Below are 16,059 nucleotides of genomic sequence, written 5' to 3' on the forward strand. Positions count from 1 at the left end.
ACTAATTTACCTTAACTTTTTAACATATAGAGAAAAGCAAATGAAGTGCAAAATCTTGATGAAAGTTGTAAAAAAACTACTTTGGATCAAAATTTAAATATGTTAACGATCTCAGATAAATTAGTCACAGCACCTTTTGGATAGTATAAAGTAACTTAAAGATGTCTGTTAAATTTCATAATGGGATGTGGTCGGCTTCCTCCTGGACTAAAGATGTTTCTGATATTTTATCAGGGATGAAAGTTTTCCGCGGATCCGCGGATTTCCACTTTCGTTTTTTTGGGAAATTTTCGTCATTTTTGAGATCAATGTAAATTTGTTAAGAAAAGTTTAGAGGGGGGTGAGGTCTGATTTTGACCATTTGTTCCTAGTTAGTCCATTCATAATCCTTGGTTGTCTTTTTGATTAAATAAAAATCTTCCAGTAAAATCGACCCGTTTTCTGGATGATTCTTGGCATATTTCATTCGAACATTCCTTATGGCTTTTGTAAACTTTGTTAACTGGTTCTGTAGCGGTACCCTTATCACAGTCTGGTAACAACTGAATTGTGAACCAGTCCGGACTGGTTTAAAATCGGAAGTTGTTATCTCGGTGGCGAAAGCGTTATTCGTAAAAAGGAACCAATTGACATTGTATCTGGTGGGGTCAACGACTTTTCACAAAGGATTTGTTTGTTTGTTTGTTGGGGTTTAACGTCCGAGCAGCAATATTTCAGCTATATTCAGACAATGAACATGAAATGGATGATAAAATGAACATGCAATGAAAAAAAGGATGGGTCACAACGATAATAGGGTCGACAAATTTTGATTGCCACTGGAAAAAGGGGGGATTGGATAAGGTCGGGCACTTTAGCCCACTGTGGCGGAGCGCAAAGGTTCCTACTCCTATCGAATACCACAGCAGGGTTCTTTAACGTGCGAGGAACGTGGCTTCTTTCCCAACACGGTGCACCACTATGGTTTGCGGTCAGGTTTTCCGTATTATAGCCTGACAACCCCAGCATGTAACACGCCAGGGGTACCCCATTCCACCTGCTCTGTGGGCAGAGCCCCTAGCCCCCGGCTAGGTTTGTGAGCACTATTTAGTCGCCTTATACGAGAAGCTTAGCGCTGCTGCAGGTCTATTCTTTTAACACCCGGGCCTGCACGGGGCTTTCTCAAAGGAACGAACGTTGAAAAAATTGTTTGTTTGTTTGTTGGCGGAATCCTACTCCGTTTGTTTTTTTTTTTTTTGTTTGTTTGGGTTTAACGTCCGAGCAGCAATATTTCAGCTATATTCAGACGATAAACAAGAAATTGATGACAAAATGAACATGAAAAGATGATGAAATGAAAAAGGGATGGGACGCAAGGACAATGGGGTCGACAAATTTTGATTGCCACTGGAAATAGGGAGAGAAGGGAAGGCAATTTAGCCTCCAGTGGCGGAGCCCTATGGTTCCTACTGCGGGAGAATACCACAGTAGGGTTCTTTAACGTGCGAAGAACGTGGCATCTTTCCCAACACGGTGCACCACTATGGTTTGCGGCCAGGTTTTCCGTATTGTAACCTGACAACCCCAGCATGACCCCATTCAACCACCTGGGGCACACAACCCAGTTGCTCTGTGGGCAGAGCGCCCTAGCCCCCGGCTAAGGTTCTGAGCACTATTAAGTCGCCTTTTACGACAAGCTCAGCGCTGCTGCAGGCCTATTCTTTTGACACCCGGACCTGCACGGTTTGTTTGGTTGTTGGGGTTTAATGTCCGAGCAGCAATATTTCAGCTATATTCAGTCCATGAACATGAAATGGATGATTAAATGGACATAAAATGGAAAAAAAGGATAGAACACAAGGATAATAGGGTCGACAAATTTTGATTGCCACTGGAAAAAGGGGGGATGGGTAAGGTCGGGCAATTTAGCCTCCTGTGGCGGAGCACAAAGGTTCCTACTCCTATCGAATACCACAGCAGGGTTCTTTAACGTGCGAGGAACGTGGCATCTTTCCCAACACGGTGCACCACTATGGTTTGCGGTCAGGTTTTCCGTATTACAGCCTGACAACCCCAGCATGTAAGACACCAGGGGCACACATCCCAGTTGCTCTGTGGGCAGAGCGCCTAGGCCCCCGGCTAGGTTTCTGAGCACTATTTAGTCGCCTTATACGACAAGCTTAGCGCTGCTGCAGGCCTATTCTTTTAACACCCGGACCTGCACGGGGGTACATAGAGAAAAAGGACTAACTTCAAGTAAAGAAGATCGATTTTTGTCTTGTTTTTCCAAGTTTCTTAATTTCACAATTATAAAGTGTGTCAATATTAAATATTTTTTGTTTGTTAGTTGGGGTTTAACGTCCGAGCAGCAATATTTCAGCTATATTCAGACAATGAACATGAAATGGATGATAAAATGAACATGAAATGAAAAAAAAAGGATGGGTCACAAGGATAATAGGGTCGACAAATTTTGATTGCCACTGGAAAAAGGGGAAGGGGGATGGGTAAGGTCGGGCAATTTAGCCTCCTGTGGCGGAGCGAAAAGATTCCTACTCCTATCGAATACCACAGCAGGGTTCTTTAACGTGCGAGGAACGTGGCATCTTTCCCAACACGGTGCACCACTATGGTTTGCGGTCAGGTTTTCCGTATTATAGCCTGACAACCCCAGCATGTAACACGACAGGGGTACCCCATTCCACCACCTGGGGCACACATCCCAGTTGCTCTGTGGGCAGAGCGCCTAGCCCCCGGCTAGGTTTCTGAGCACTATTTAGTCGCCTTTTACGACAAGCTTAGCGCTGCTGCAGGCCTATTCTTTTAACACCCGGACCTGCACGGGGCCAATATTAAATAAATCAATAGTTTGCATTGAATCAAATAAATGCAAAAAAGGAGAGTTCGCCCATCTCATTAGTGATGTCATATTCACTAAATCACTAATTTGCATATCATCAAGTGCCATATTGGTTGACAAATTAACAATTGATAATTTCATGAATAGAATCTCAATTTTCAAAACATTATTATATTTTATTATTTTATATCCAATTTTGGTTCTGTAAAATATTTCATTTAGATAAAATAATTCATCTTTTGTATATGGGAATTTATAACACTTTTAGTCCAGTTACTGAATATTTATTTAAAATTTCATTGATAAAAAGAGCTTTATTGGCAGTGTAGGGAACTAAAAGAATTTTTCAATTTTCTTAAAAAATGAAAAAGTTGAAAAAGAAAAAAAACCTGATAATTTAAGGTTCATGTCCCATGCCACTCAATGATGTTTTGCCAACCAACACAAAATTGATTTTGTTTGTTTGTTTGTTGGGGTTTAACGTCCGAGCAGCAATATTTCAGCTATATTCAGACAATGAACATGAAATGGATGATAAAATGAACATGAAATGAAAAAAAAGGATGGGTCACAAGGATAATAGGGTCGACAAATTTTGATTGCCACTGGAAAAAGGGGGGATGGGTAAGGTCGGGCAATTTAGCCTCCTGTGGCGGAGCGCAAAGGTTTCTACTCCTATCGAATACCACAGCAGGGTTCTTTAACGTGCGAGGAACGTGGCATCTTTCCCAACACGGTGCACCACTATGGTTTGCGGTCAGGTTTTCCGTATTATAGCCTGACAACCCCAGCATGTAACACGACAGGGGTACCCCATTCCACCACCTGGGGCACACATCCCAGTTGCTCTGTGGGCAGAGCGCCTAGCCCCCGGCTAGGTTTCTGAGCACTATTTAGTCGCCTTATACAAGCTTAGCGCTGCTGCAGGCCTATTCTTTTAACACCCGGACCTGCACGGGGCCAACACAAAATTGACATTACCAAGAACTATCCTATACTGTAAACGTAAACCATGCTCAGGTCATCCTAAAAATGGTTAAAAAACCTGAAATCTCTGGATTTCCCGGGGCTTTGTTTCCTGGGCCCCCACCAGGGCTGCGCACTTGGACCCTGCTTCGGGCTCAAGGCAGCCGGCAAACCCCCGGTCAGATCTTCAGTTTTTTTTCAACAAAAGTCACTTTCATCTGTGTTTTAAGAAGAAAAATGTTTTGGTCACGTGATTCGTTTCTTTTTAAGGAATGTTAAAATGTTTCATAAAGAATCGATAGTGAGATATCGTAGAATATGTACATACGTAGTTTTTGTATGAAAAATGTCAAATAAAGGATTTATTGGGAGGTTGAAACATATTTGAAATTGTACAGGACTTTTGTTTAAAATTTCTGGAAAACACCGTAACACCGTTGTGTACATCCACGTGTTTCCCGAAGTTTTTATAAACATAACATTCACTTCTTTAAATAAGTAAAACAACTTAGAAAAGACTTGAAAACTATCAGAAAAGATGAATTTATTTTTACTGAAACGTAATCTTAACCTATATTTTCTTTTTATATGTTTGATTGAAGGAAATTATGAATTTTCTCTGTAAAGAAAGTCACTTTTTGTTACTTCCAGGACATGACTCTTTTTTTCCGTTAGTATCTTGGGAACCTAAATTGGTTGCTTGATTGATTGTTTTGTTTACTGCCGTTTCGGCGATCAGGGCCATATCACGGCAAGAACATTGAATGAAATGGAAATATGAAAAGCAAGATCAAAGTCTCTTCATAAAATAATGAAATTAAAACAAAGCTATTTACATATAAAAAGGTACCTACAAGGTGAACCTAAGACATAAAATACAATAAAATGATGATGAAATGAAAAATGGGATGGGACACAAGGATAATGGGGTAGAAAAATTTTGATTGCCACTGGAAATAAGCGGAGGTGGGTAGGGTCGGGCAATTTAGCCTCCTGTGGTGGAGCCCTTTGGTTCCTACTCCTACCGAATACCACAGTAGGGTTCTTTAACGTGCGAGGAACGTGGCATCTTTCCCAACACGGTGTACCACTATGGTTTGCGGCTCAAAGAGTCAGAACAAATAATAAACTGTGACAGATTAGATTGAGTAATCAATATAAGTGCTAACAATATGGCTCGAGCTTCAGCTGTGAATATGGAAGCGCTTGATGGCAACCGTTCAGTTACAGTTCTGTCACCATGGACAGCAGCACATGCAACGCTATCGCCATCTTTTGAGCCATCTGTATACACCGTTTCAATATTATAGCCTGACAACCCCAGCATGTAACACGCCAGGGGTACCCCATTCCACCACCTGGGGCACATATCCCAGTTGCTAGGTTTCTGAGCTCTATTTAGTCGCCTCATACGACAAGCTTAGCGCTGCTGCAGGCCTAATATCTTTTAACACCCGGACCTGCACGGGGCTTAATTTTAATTAACTTAGATTATAATTTAAAATTAGGAAAAATAAAGTCAATGTTCATACATAGTTCTTTCTATATTACTTGTTTTTCACAAGTATAGCTTGTTGTATAATTTAGTATGCTACAAAACATTATGTGTATAATTTCAATTATTATTTTTTTGGAAATTTTGAGACAGGAACATGCATCAAATTTCCAAACATTCGTTGTAACAAAACAACTGGATAGAGAAGTTCAAGAATGAGAAGAATCTGTTGAAATTACATATCATGTAATAAAGCAGATTAAAAAGACAGAATCGAAAAAGGACATCCAGAGACATTAAGGCAGTAGACCTAGGGTAAAGGACACCTCAATATTACGTAAGTATTAAAGAACCTTGGGTTGATTTTATTTTGTTTCAAATGAAAGCTTCATAGGCTTTTGTGAAATTGAAGATGATAGAAACATGTCATTGATTTCAAGAGTTATGTCCCTTACCCTAGGTCTTCCTCCTTAAAATACTGTTACATGTATAACATGTTCTCTCGTATAGTTTGACTCCATAATTACTAACTAATTTGTCTGCAGACCATAAAAATCTATATTTCTCCTTGTATACACTATATACATATTAAAACTACACTCAAGAAGGTCAACTAGACCAAGGTCATGAGAATATTACGACACCCATGTAGTCTTTTCATGAACTGATTTCTTTAAGTAAAACATACATGTAATTGTATTTAACCTCCACAACAGTGGATGGTAATAGGTCAAAACAATTATGGCCCAACACTCCTATGAATGCAAAGAAGGAAAATTTGAATTCAAATTTAAAATTTCTTTTAGATCAATGGACAGATAATTATATCATGTATATCAAGTCATAAGTTCATGGTATCATGGCAATGCCCAATTGTTATAGACTGAATTGCAGACTAACGTTACAAGCAAAGAATCATAATGTGCAATATATATTCAGTGGCATAGTTTTCTTATTCAGCCTGCATTTGTGCAACTATTTACTTCTGTTTAAGCCAACTCTTTTACATGCCAACCCATTGTCCCATCCCATTAAGGTCTGCAGTCTGGTTCTCCGAATTGTAGCCTGACAAACTCAGCGTGTAACACGCCAGGGGTACCCCATTCCACCACGAGGGGCACACATCCCAGTTGCTCTGTGGGCAGAGCGCCCTAGCCCCCGGCTAGGGTTCTGAGCACAATTGAGTCGCCTTTTACGACAAGCTTAGCGCTGCTATAGGCCTATTTTTTTCACACCCGGACCTGCACGGGGCTATTATTTTTGTAATACTTATCTTTTGCCCTAAGGCCCTTGGGTATATCTCGATCCAAACAATCAGTTATCTTTCATTCAATCCACTTCAAAGTATATGATGATGTAAAAAACATGCAATAATATTTTTATCAACAAAACAACTTATAATCCAATTGAAAAAAAAAACGATAGATTTCTCTAATTTTCTGAAAAAGTGAACAATTCAATGCATTAACACAAAAAGCTCAGAAAATGTAAAGAACAAAACTGTGCCGTCATTGATTTAACCTTATATCATTTATCCGTATGATTCAAATCTTAGGTTAGCATCATTAATATCTAAGAAATACTTCAGTTTTCAAAATCAGATCCATCAGACACATTTGGTTCAGGAAGTTAATCCGCAGACTTCTCATGGGGTAAGGACCGATAAAATTGATGGTGCAATTTTGGTATCAAGTTTTTATCGCATAGATTTACTAGATCTTTGTACTTAGCCTCTGACATCGGCAGTTTCTTTTTATAGAGATTTTTTAATCTATATCCCTGAATAGTTACCGCCTTTCTTCTGCCTCGAACAATAGGTAGACATCTGTAGGGCTCTTAGAACTCGTATTTGTTTGTTTGTTGGGGTTTAACGTCCGAGCAGCAATATTTCAGCAATATTCAGACGATGAACATGAAAGGATGATGAAATGAAAAAGGAATGGGACACAAGGACATTGGGGTCGAATATTGATTGCCACTGGAAAAAGGGAGAGGTGGGTAGGGTCGGGCAATTTAGCCTCCTGTGGCGGAGCCCAATGGTATCTACTCCGGGAGAATACAACAGTAGGGTTCTTTAACGTGCGGGGAACGTGGCATCTATCCCAACACGGTGCACCACTATGGTTTGCGGTCAGGTTTTCCTTATTAAAGCCTGATAACCCCAGCATGTAACACGCCAGGGGTACCCTATTCCACCACTTGGGGCACACATCCCAGTTCCTCTCTGTGGGCAGAGTGCCTAGCCCCCGGCTAGGTTTCTGAGCACTATTTAGTCGCCTTATACGACAAGCTTAGCGCTGCTGCAGGCCTATTCTTTTAACACCCGGACCTGCACGGGGCGCAAAGGTTCCTACTTCTATCGAATACCACATCAGGATTCCTAAGTTATAATAATAATAATGACATTAAAACTAACAGCTATTTCCTTAGAGAAAGGACCACACATCCCAGTTGCTCTGTGAGCACTATTAAGTCGCCTATTACGACAAGCTTAGCGCTGCAGCAGACCTATTCATTTAACTCCCGGACCTGCACGGGGACTCGAAAGGAATTTGCCATTTTTAGCTACGTGACTTTTAAAACCAAAAATACCATATACCTTCTCCAGTGCCGACGTGGTATGCAGTACGTTGGCGAAACAGAAAATTTCAACAGGCACATGGATGGTCATCGCAGTGACTACAAATGCAAACCAGACCTCCCTCTCAGTCGCCATCTTAGATATGTCGGACACACCCAGGACGATCTTCATAAAATGTTGTTACGATCCTAAATCATAATAGAAACTGGTCTTAAAGTAAAAGAGTGTCTCGGAAAAGCTTTTGAATGAAGAAATTACTTCTCCAGATGGAATAAACGAAAAAAAAAATCCATTTTTAGGTCTTGGTCTAAGGCTGGTACAGGACTACATGCTATACGCCAAAAAGTCATTCTGCTGTATTTTTATTTTTTTACTTGGTTTCCACAGTTATTTTTCTTATTTAATTTTGATAAAAACACCCCCTTTGTTAAAATCATTCCGGCTCCTTATCAGTTGCTTCTGTGTGCCTTTACTAAAGATGTTTGTTTGTTGGGATTTAACGTCCGAGCAGCAATATTTCAGCGATATTCAGACGATGAACATGAAATTGATGATAAAATGAACATTAAATGATGATGAAATGAAAAAAAAGGATGGGACACAAGGACAATGTGGTCGACAAATTTTGATTGCCACTGGAAATTGGGAAAGATGGGTAGGGTCAGGCAATTTAGCCTCCTGCGGCGGAGCCTTATGGTTCCTACTCCGGGAAAATACCACAGTAGGGTTCTTTAACGTGCGAGGAACGTGGCATCTTTCCCAACACGGTGCACCACTATGGTTTGCGGTCAGGTTTTCCGTATTATAGCCTGACAACCCCAGCATGTAACACGCCAGGGGTACCCCATTCCACCACCTGGGGCACACATCCCAGTTGCTCTGTGGGCAGAGCGCCTAGCCCCCGGCTAGGTTTCTGAGCACTATTTAGTCGCCTTATACAACAAGCTTAGCGCTGCTGCAGGCCTATTCTTAACACCCGGACCTGCACAAAGAGACCATCGCCGACAGCGTACACGATTCAGCTTCTGAATTTGTTTTGATCTTGAACTTTGTGATTTTTATGCTCATGGTTTTCAGTAGCAGTCCGCCTATGAATCATGCAATTTTCACTGAAAGTGATTTATTGATGTCAGCTATTTTATCCAAAGTGACTTTAAATTAGTGGGATATATAAGAAAAACTATGAATAAAGTGAAAAATGTTTACACCGTTACCATAGCAACAACCACTCTCTAGCAACCACCAATTTAGGGCCTAATAATAACTTGTTTGTTTGTTGGGGTTTAACGTCCGAGCAGCAATATTTCAGCTATATTCAGACGATGAAGATGAAATGGATGATAAAATGAACATGAAATGAAAAAAAAAGGATGGGACACAAGGACAATAGGGTCGACAAATTTTGATTGCCACTGGAAAAAGGGGGGATGGGTAAGGTCGGGCAATTTAGCCTCCTGTGGCGGAGTGCAAAGGTTCCTACTCCTATCGAATACCACAGCAGGGTTCTTTAACGTGCGAGGAATGTGGCATCTTTCCCAACACGGTGCACCACTATGGTTTGCGGTCAGGTTTTCCGTATTATAGCCTGACAACCCCAGCATGTAACACGCCAGGGGTACCCCATTCCACCACCTGGGGCACACATCTCAGTTGCTCTGTGGGCAGAGCGCCTAGCCCCCGGCTAGGTTTCTGAGCACTATTTAGTCGCCTTATACGACAAGCTTAGCGCTGCTGCAGGCCTATTCTTTTAACACCCGGACCTGCACGGGGCGCAAAGGTTCCTTGTTTGTTTGTTGGGGTTTAACGTCCGAGCAGCAATATTTCAGCTATATTCAGACAATGAACATGAAATGGATGAACATGAAATGATTAAAAAAAAGGATGGGTCACAAGGACAACAGGGTCGACAAATTTTGATTGCCACTAGAAAAAGGGGGGATGGGTAAGGTCGGGCAATTTAGCCTCCTGTGGCGGAGCGCAAAGGTTCCTACTCCTATCGAATACCGCAGCAGGGTTCTTTAACGTGCGAGGAACGTGGCATCTTTCCCAACACGTGCACTACTATGGTTTGCGGTCAGGTTTTCCGTATTATAGCCTGACAACCCCAGCATCTAACATGCCAGGGGTACCCCATTCCACCACCTGGGGCACATGTCCCAGTTGCTCTGTGGGCAGAGCGCCTAACCCCCGGCTAGGTTTCTGAGCACTATTTAGTCGCCTTTTACGACAAGCTTAGCGCTGCTGCAGGCCTATTCTTTTAAACACCCGGACCTGCACGGGGACGCAAAGGTTCCTACTCCTATCGAATACCACATCAGGATTCTTAAGTTATAATAATAATAATGACATTAAAACTAACAGCTATTTCCATATAGAAAGGACCACACATCCCAGTTGCTCTGTGAGCACTATTAAGTCGCCTATTACGACAAGCTTAGCGCTGCAGCAGACCTATTCATTTAACTCCCGGACCTGCACGGGGACTCGAAAGGAATTTGCCATTTTTAGCTACGTGACTTTTAAAACCAAAAATACCATATACCTTCTCCAGTGCCGACGTGGTATGCAGTACGTTGGCGAAACAGAAAATTTCAACAGGCACATGGATGGTCATCGCAGTGACTACAAATGCAAACCAGAACTCCCTCTCAGTCGCCATCTTAGATATGTCGGACACACCCAGGACGATCTTCATAACATCTTGTTACGATCCTAAATCATAATAGAAACTGGTCTTAAAGTAAAAGAGTGTCTCGGAAAAGCTTTTGAATGAAGAAATTACTTCTCCAGATGCAATAAACGAAAAAAAAAATCCATTTTTAAGTCTTGGTCTAAGGCTGGTACAGGACTACATGCTATACGCCAAAAAGTCATTCTGCTGTATTTTTATTTTTTTACTTGGTTTCCACAGTTATTTTTCTTATTTGATTTTGATAAAAACACCCCCTTTGTTAAAATCATTCCGGCTCCTTATCAGTTGCTTCTGTGTGCCTTTACTAAAGATGTTTGTTTGTTGGGATTTAACGTCCGAGCAGCAATATTTCAGCGATATTCAGACGATGAACATGAAATTGATGATAAAATGAACATAAAATGATGATGAAATGAAAAAAAAGGATGGGACACAAGGACAATGTGGTCGACAAATTTTGATTCCACCACCTGGGGCACACATCCCAGTTGTTCTGTGGGCAGAGCGCCTAGCCCCCGGCTAGGTTTCTGAGCACTATTTAGTCGCCTTATACAACAAGCTTAGCGCTGCTGCAGGCCTATTCTTAACACCCGGACCTGCACAAAGAGACCATCGCCGACAGCGTACACGATTCAGCTTCTGAATTTGTTTTGATCTTGAACTTTGTGATTTTTATGCTCATGGTTTTCAGTAGCAGTCCGCCTATGAATCATGCAATTTTCACTGAAAGTGATTTATTGATGTCAGCTATTTTATCCAAAGTGACTTTAAATTAGTGGGATATATAGGAAAAACTATGAATAAAGTGAAAAATGTTTACACCGTTACCATAGCAACAACCACTCTCTAGCAACCACCAATTTAGGGCCTAATAATAACTTGTTTGTTTGTTGGGGTTTAACGTCCGAGCAGCAATATTTCAGCTGATTAAGGGATGGGACACATGGACGAAGGGGTCGACAAATTTTGATTGCCACTGGATATATTGCTGCTCGGACGCTAAACCCCAACAAACACAGAAACGGGGAGAGGTGGGTAGGGTCGGGCAATTTAGCCTCCTGTGGCGGAGCCCTATGGTTGCTACTCCGGGAGAATACCACAGTAGGGTTTTTTAACGTGCGAGGAACGTGGCATCTTTCCCAACACGGTGCATCACTATGGATTGCAGTGTTGCATGGTAGATTGGCATGGTGATCGAGTTCCTTACGAGTTATTCATTTTTGTACATGGTCGTTACGCAATCCGTAATTTTATATGTCCGGAATTGTTTTATGTTAGTTTTAGTGTTATGAGTAAAATATTACGGTGACTAGAAAAAGTCTCTATCAAATATTTGCCTATTTCCCTGATGAAAGGCAGGAGTGAGCGACCTCCCTACGTGGTGGAGAACCTTAATAAAGAGGAACATTCATAGGCAGATTTAGTGCTACTGTTTGAATTTCCGAGGTAAACTTTATTTGATTTTTCAAAGTTCTGTTGAAGGAGGCATCCACATGGTGCCTCGTTTTGAACCACTATGAGCAAATTGCATAAATTTAAGGACCAAGTCGATAAATTGAGAATTGATCCGTTAGTTCAACCTAATCGAAAGCCTGTATTAATTACTGACAGTAAAGGTTTTAGTTTAATGTCACAAGTACGTGTTAATCCAGAAACATTTATAGAATTTGTAAATTTGCCATCGGCCACATCAGAGAACTGTTTAAAGTACTTGAAAAATAATTTAGACACATTGATACAAAGTTATAGCCAAATTTGTTTATTTGTTTGGATCGGAACATGCGATCTCACGACCAAAACTGGTGAATTTATAGACGTTACTACTCACGACACATCATCGGCTTATAACCTCGTTGACAATCTCAAGAAATTTTCCATTTTGTTAAAACATTTGAACATCTGTCAAGTTGGTATTTTTACATATTCCAGTCTATTCAATCTATGAGCATAATAAAGTGAAAGGTCGAGACTAGGACAATTATCAGACTAAAGATGTCATTTTGCGTAAACATATAAACATTGTAAATCTTTACATGGATGACATCAATAGAATACTTAGTGTCAGATATGGACAAAGTTTTACGGGAGATTTACGGAAATCAAAGAAAAAGAGCTATAGTTCTCGGGTAAAATACTCGTATGGTTTGACTGAATATTCTGATGGTGTACACCCGAAGCCGGAGCTTGCCAAATTGTGACGGACAAGACTTTGTAAGCTTGTTCACAATTTTTGCTACTGAGGCTGATTAAATATTGGGGTAATAATAGAATTTCCCCGCAAGTTAGTTACATGGTTTTTTTTTTAAATTACAAATGAGGGAAATAATAGAATTTCCTACATATTAATTAAAATATTGTTTGATGTGTTCATTTATCTGTTGAAATGTTGGTTGAATCATTTCAGGGGAAAGAATAGTCTTTCTTTTGAAACTATCACAGACACGTATACGAGTTCATATTCCGAGTCCCTAGAGTCGGATGAGATTTTGAGTAACTCATTTATAGAGGAAAACTGTTTCCAGTATACCCGTACTTCCACTCCGTATCCTTCGTCGAGTTTCAATGACAAATACTTAGATGTTCAAACACCCGAAACCCCTGATCCTTCGAATTTTGACCTATGTGGTGACATAAATCAGCAACTATTAACAGCTAAGAAAAGTATCCAAGTCAGTCGTCAAAATATTAGAAAAATTTTATTTGCTTCGCCTGAAAATTCAAAAGTTCAAGGTCAATATTCTCAACACCAGTCTACATCAAAAGTCACCATGAAGTTTGGAACTGAAAAGCTAGGGGTATGCCGAAAATTTGCGGGGTATCCAAAAGATAGTGGTTTCAAAATTTCTAAAAGTTTTCAAAAAATCCATTAATACTAGGCACTTCTTATTTATAGGGCCCCGTACAGGTCCGGGTGTTAAAAGAATAGGCCTGCAGCAGCGCTAAGCTTGTCGTATAAGGCGACTAAATAGTGCTCAGAAACCTAGCCGGGGGCCAGGCGCTCTGCCCACAGAGCAACTGGGATGTGTGCCCCATCATTTCATGTTCATTGTCTGAATATAGCTGAAATATTGCTGCTCGGACGTTAAACCCCAACAAACAAACAAAGAGTCAAATTCTCGAAGAAATTTTGATTGTTTTGTTTGTTGGGGTTTAACGTCCGAGCAGCAATATTTCAGCTATATTCAGACAATGAACATGAAATGATGGGGCACACATCCCAGTTGCTCTGTGGGCGGAGCGCCTGGCCCCCGGCTAGGTTTCTGAGCACTATTTAGCCTCCTGTGGCGGAGCCCTATGGTTCCTACTCCGGGAGAATACCACAGTAGGGTTCTTTAACGTGCGAGGAACGTGGCATCTTTCCCAAACACGGTGCACCACTATGGTTTGCGGTCAGGTTTTCGTATTATTATAGCCTGACAACGCCAGGGGTACCCCATTCCAGTTGCTCTGTGGGCAGAGCGCCCTAGCCGGGGGGCTAGGGTTCTGAGCCTAGTTGCCTTTTACGACATGCTTAGCGCTGCTGCAGGCCTATTCTTTTGACACCCGAACCTGTACGGGGTGGTAACCAGTATAATTGACTGTGCTAGTTACTTGCGCGGAAACAAATTTACTGTAGAATGTGACCACCAAGCGCTCCGACCTCTTTTTCAAAACAAATTGAAAGGTGCTATTTATGATCGGTGGCTCGCGGTATTGCAGCAATTCAATTTTGACATTAAATACAAACCCGCGGCGCAAATGCAAGTGCCGGAGGCCTTCTCGCGTGCTGAAGATGCACCTCGATTGGATACTAAAGCAGAGCCCCGTGCAGGTCCGGGTGTTAAAAGAATAGGCCTGCAGCAGGGCTAAGCTTGTGAAAGGCGACTAAATAGTGCTCTGAACCCTACCAGGGGCTAGAGCGCTCTGCCCACTGAGCAACTGGGATGTGTGCCCCAGGTGGTGGAATGGGGTACCCCTGCCGTGTTACATACTGGTGTTGTCACGCTATAATACGGAAAACCTGACTGCCAAATTTAGTGGTGCACCGTGTTGGGAAAAATGCCACGATCCTCGCACGTTAAAGAACCCTACTGTGTTATTCTCCCGGAGTAGGAACCATAGGGCTCCGCCACAGGAGCTAAATTGCCCGACCCTACCCACCTCTCCCCATTTCCAGTGGCATTCACAATTTGTCGACGCCCCGTGCAGGTCCGGGTGTTAAAAGAATAGGCCTGCAGCAGCGCTAAGCTTGTACAAGGCGACTAAATAGTACTCAGAAACCTAGCCGGGGGCTAGGCGCTCTGCCCACAGAGCAACTGGGATGTGTGCCCCATGTGGTGGAATGGGGTACCCCTGGCGTGTTACATGCTGGGGTTGTCAGGCTATAATACGGAAAACCTGATCGCAAACCATAGTGGTGCACCGTGTTGGGAAAGATGCCACGTTCCTCGCACGTTAAAGAACCCTACTGTGGTATTAGATAGGAGTAGGAACCTTTGCGCCCCGCCACAGGAGGATTAATTGCCCGACCTTACCCATCCCCCCTTTTTCTAGTGGCAATCAAAATTTGTCGACCTTATTGTCCTTGTGACCCATCCTTTTTTTTATCATTTCATGTTCATTTTATCATCCATTTCATGTTCATTGTCTGAATATAGCTGTAATATTGCTGCTCGGACGTTAAACCCCAACAAACAAACAAAAACAAACAATTTGACGACCTATTGTCCCATCCCTTTTTCATTTCATCATCGTTTCATGTTCATCTTCTGCACATACCTGAAATATTGCTGCTCGGACGTTAAACCCCAACAAACAAACAAAGATCCTAAAGCAGAAGAGACTCTTAACGAAATTGATCCATACATTCCGTACGAGTCAGAGGAGGTAGGAAATATCGCATTTGTCAATTGTGCTATGCTTGAAAGTGATGACATAGAATGTGGATATGTTCCTGATACTGAGGAGGAAAGTTTTCCTATATCTTGTCAGGGTAGAATTAATGGCAGTTCTACCAAAAATGTAAATATTACTTGCCAGAGTTCTGGGATTCCAGAAATTTCCGGAATTAATAGCAATTCCGTAGCCCCGTGCAGCTCCGGGTATTAAAAGAATAGGCCTGCAGCAGCGCTAAGCTTGTCGTATAAGGCGACTTAATAGTGCTCAGAAACCTAGCCGGGGGCTAGGCACTCTGCCCACAGAGCAACTGGGATGTGTGCCCCAGGTGGTGGAATGGGGTACCCCTGGTGTGTTACATGCTGGGGTTGTCAGCCTATAATACGGAAAACCTGACCGCAAACCATAGTGGTGCACTGTGTTGGGGAAGATGCCACGTTCCTTGCGCGTTAAAGGACCCTACTGTGGTATTCTTCCGGAGTAGGAAGCCCCCTGTAGATCGCTATACTTGTCGTGGTAGGGGGGCTTGCGTGCCTCAGTGATCCTAAGAGCTATGCCAACTGGAGTTTGTTCTCCTGGTAGGGTTACCCATGCTGGAAAGGTCAGAGGTT

General features: G+C 42.0%; 1 long non-coding RNA gene across 1 annotated transcript in view; it reads right to left on the minus strand.

Moving 5' to 3' along the window:
* Nucleotides 1-15,843, minus strand: part of LOC148596859 (uncharacterized) — a 33,936-nt gene extending 18,093 nt beyond the window's left edge. The window contains exon 1 of the long non-coding RNA XR_015919084.1: nt 15,724-15,843. This is a non-coding gene — a long non-coding RNA (uncharacterized LOC148596859). The remainder of the gene's footprint in view (nt 1-15,723) is intronic.
* Between the last annotated feature and the right edge of the window lie 216 nt (nt 15,844-16,059).

The sequence above is a fragment of the Perna viridis genome, chromosome 15 (assembly GCF_037379345.1).
Source record: "Perna viridis isolate PV_CMFRI_1.1 ecotype Kerala chromosome 15, ASM3737934v1, whole genome shotgun sequence".
Classification (NCBI taxonomy): Eukaryota; Metazoa; Mollusca; class Bivalvia; order Mytilida; family Mytilidae; genus Perna; species Perna viridis.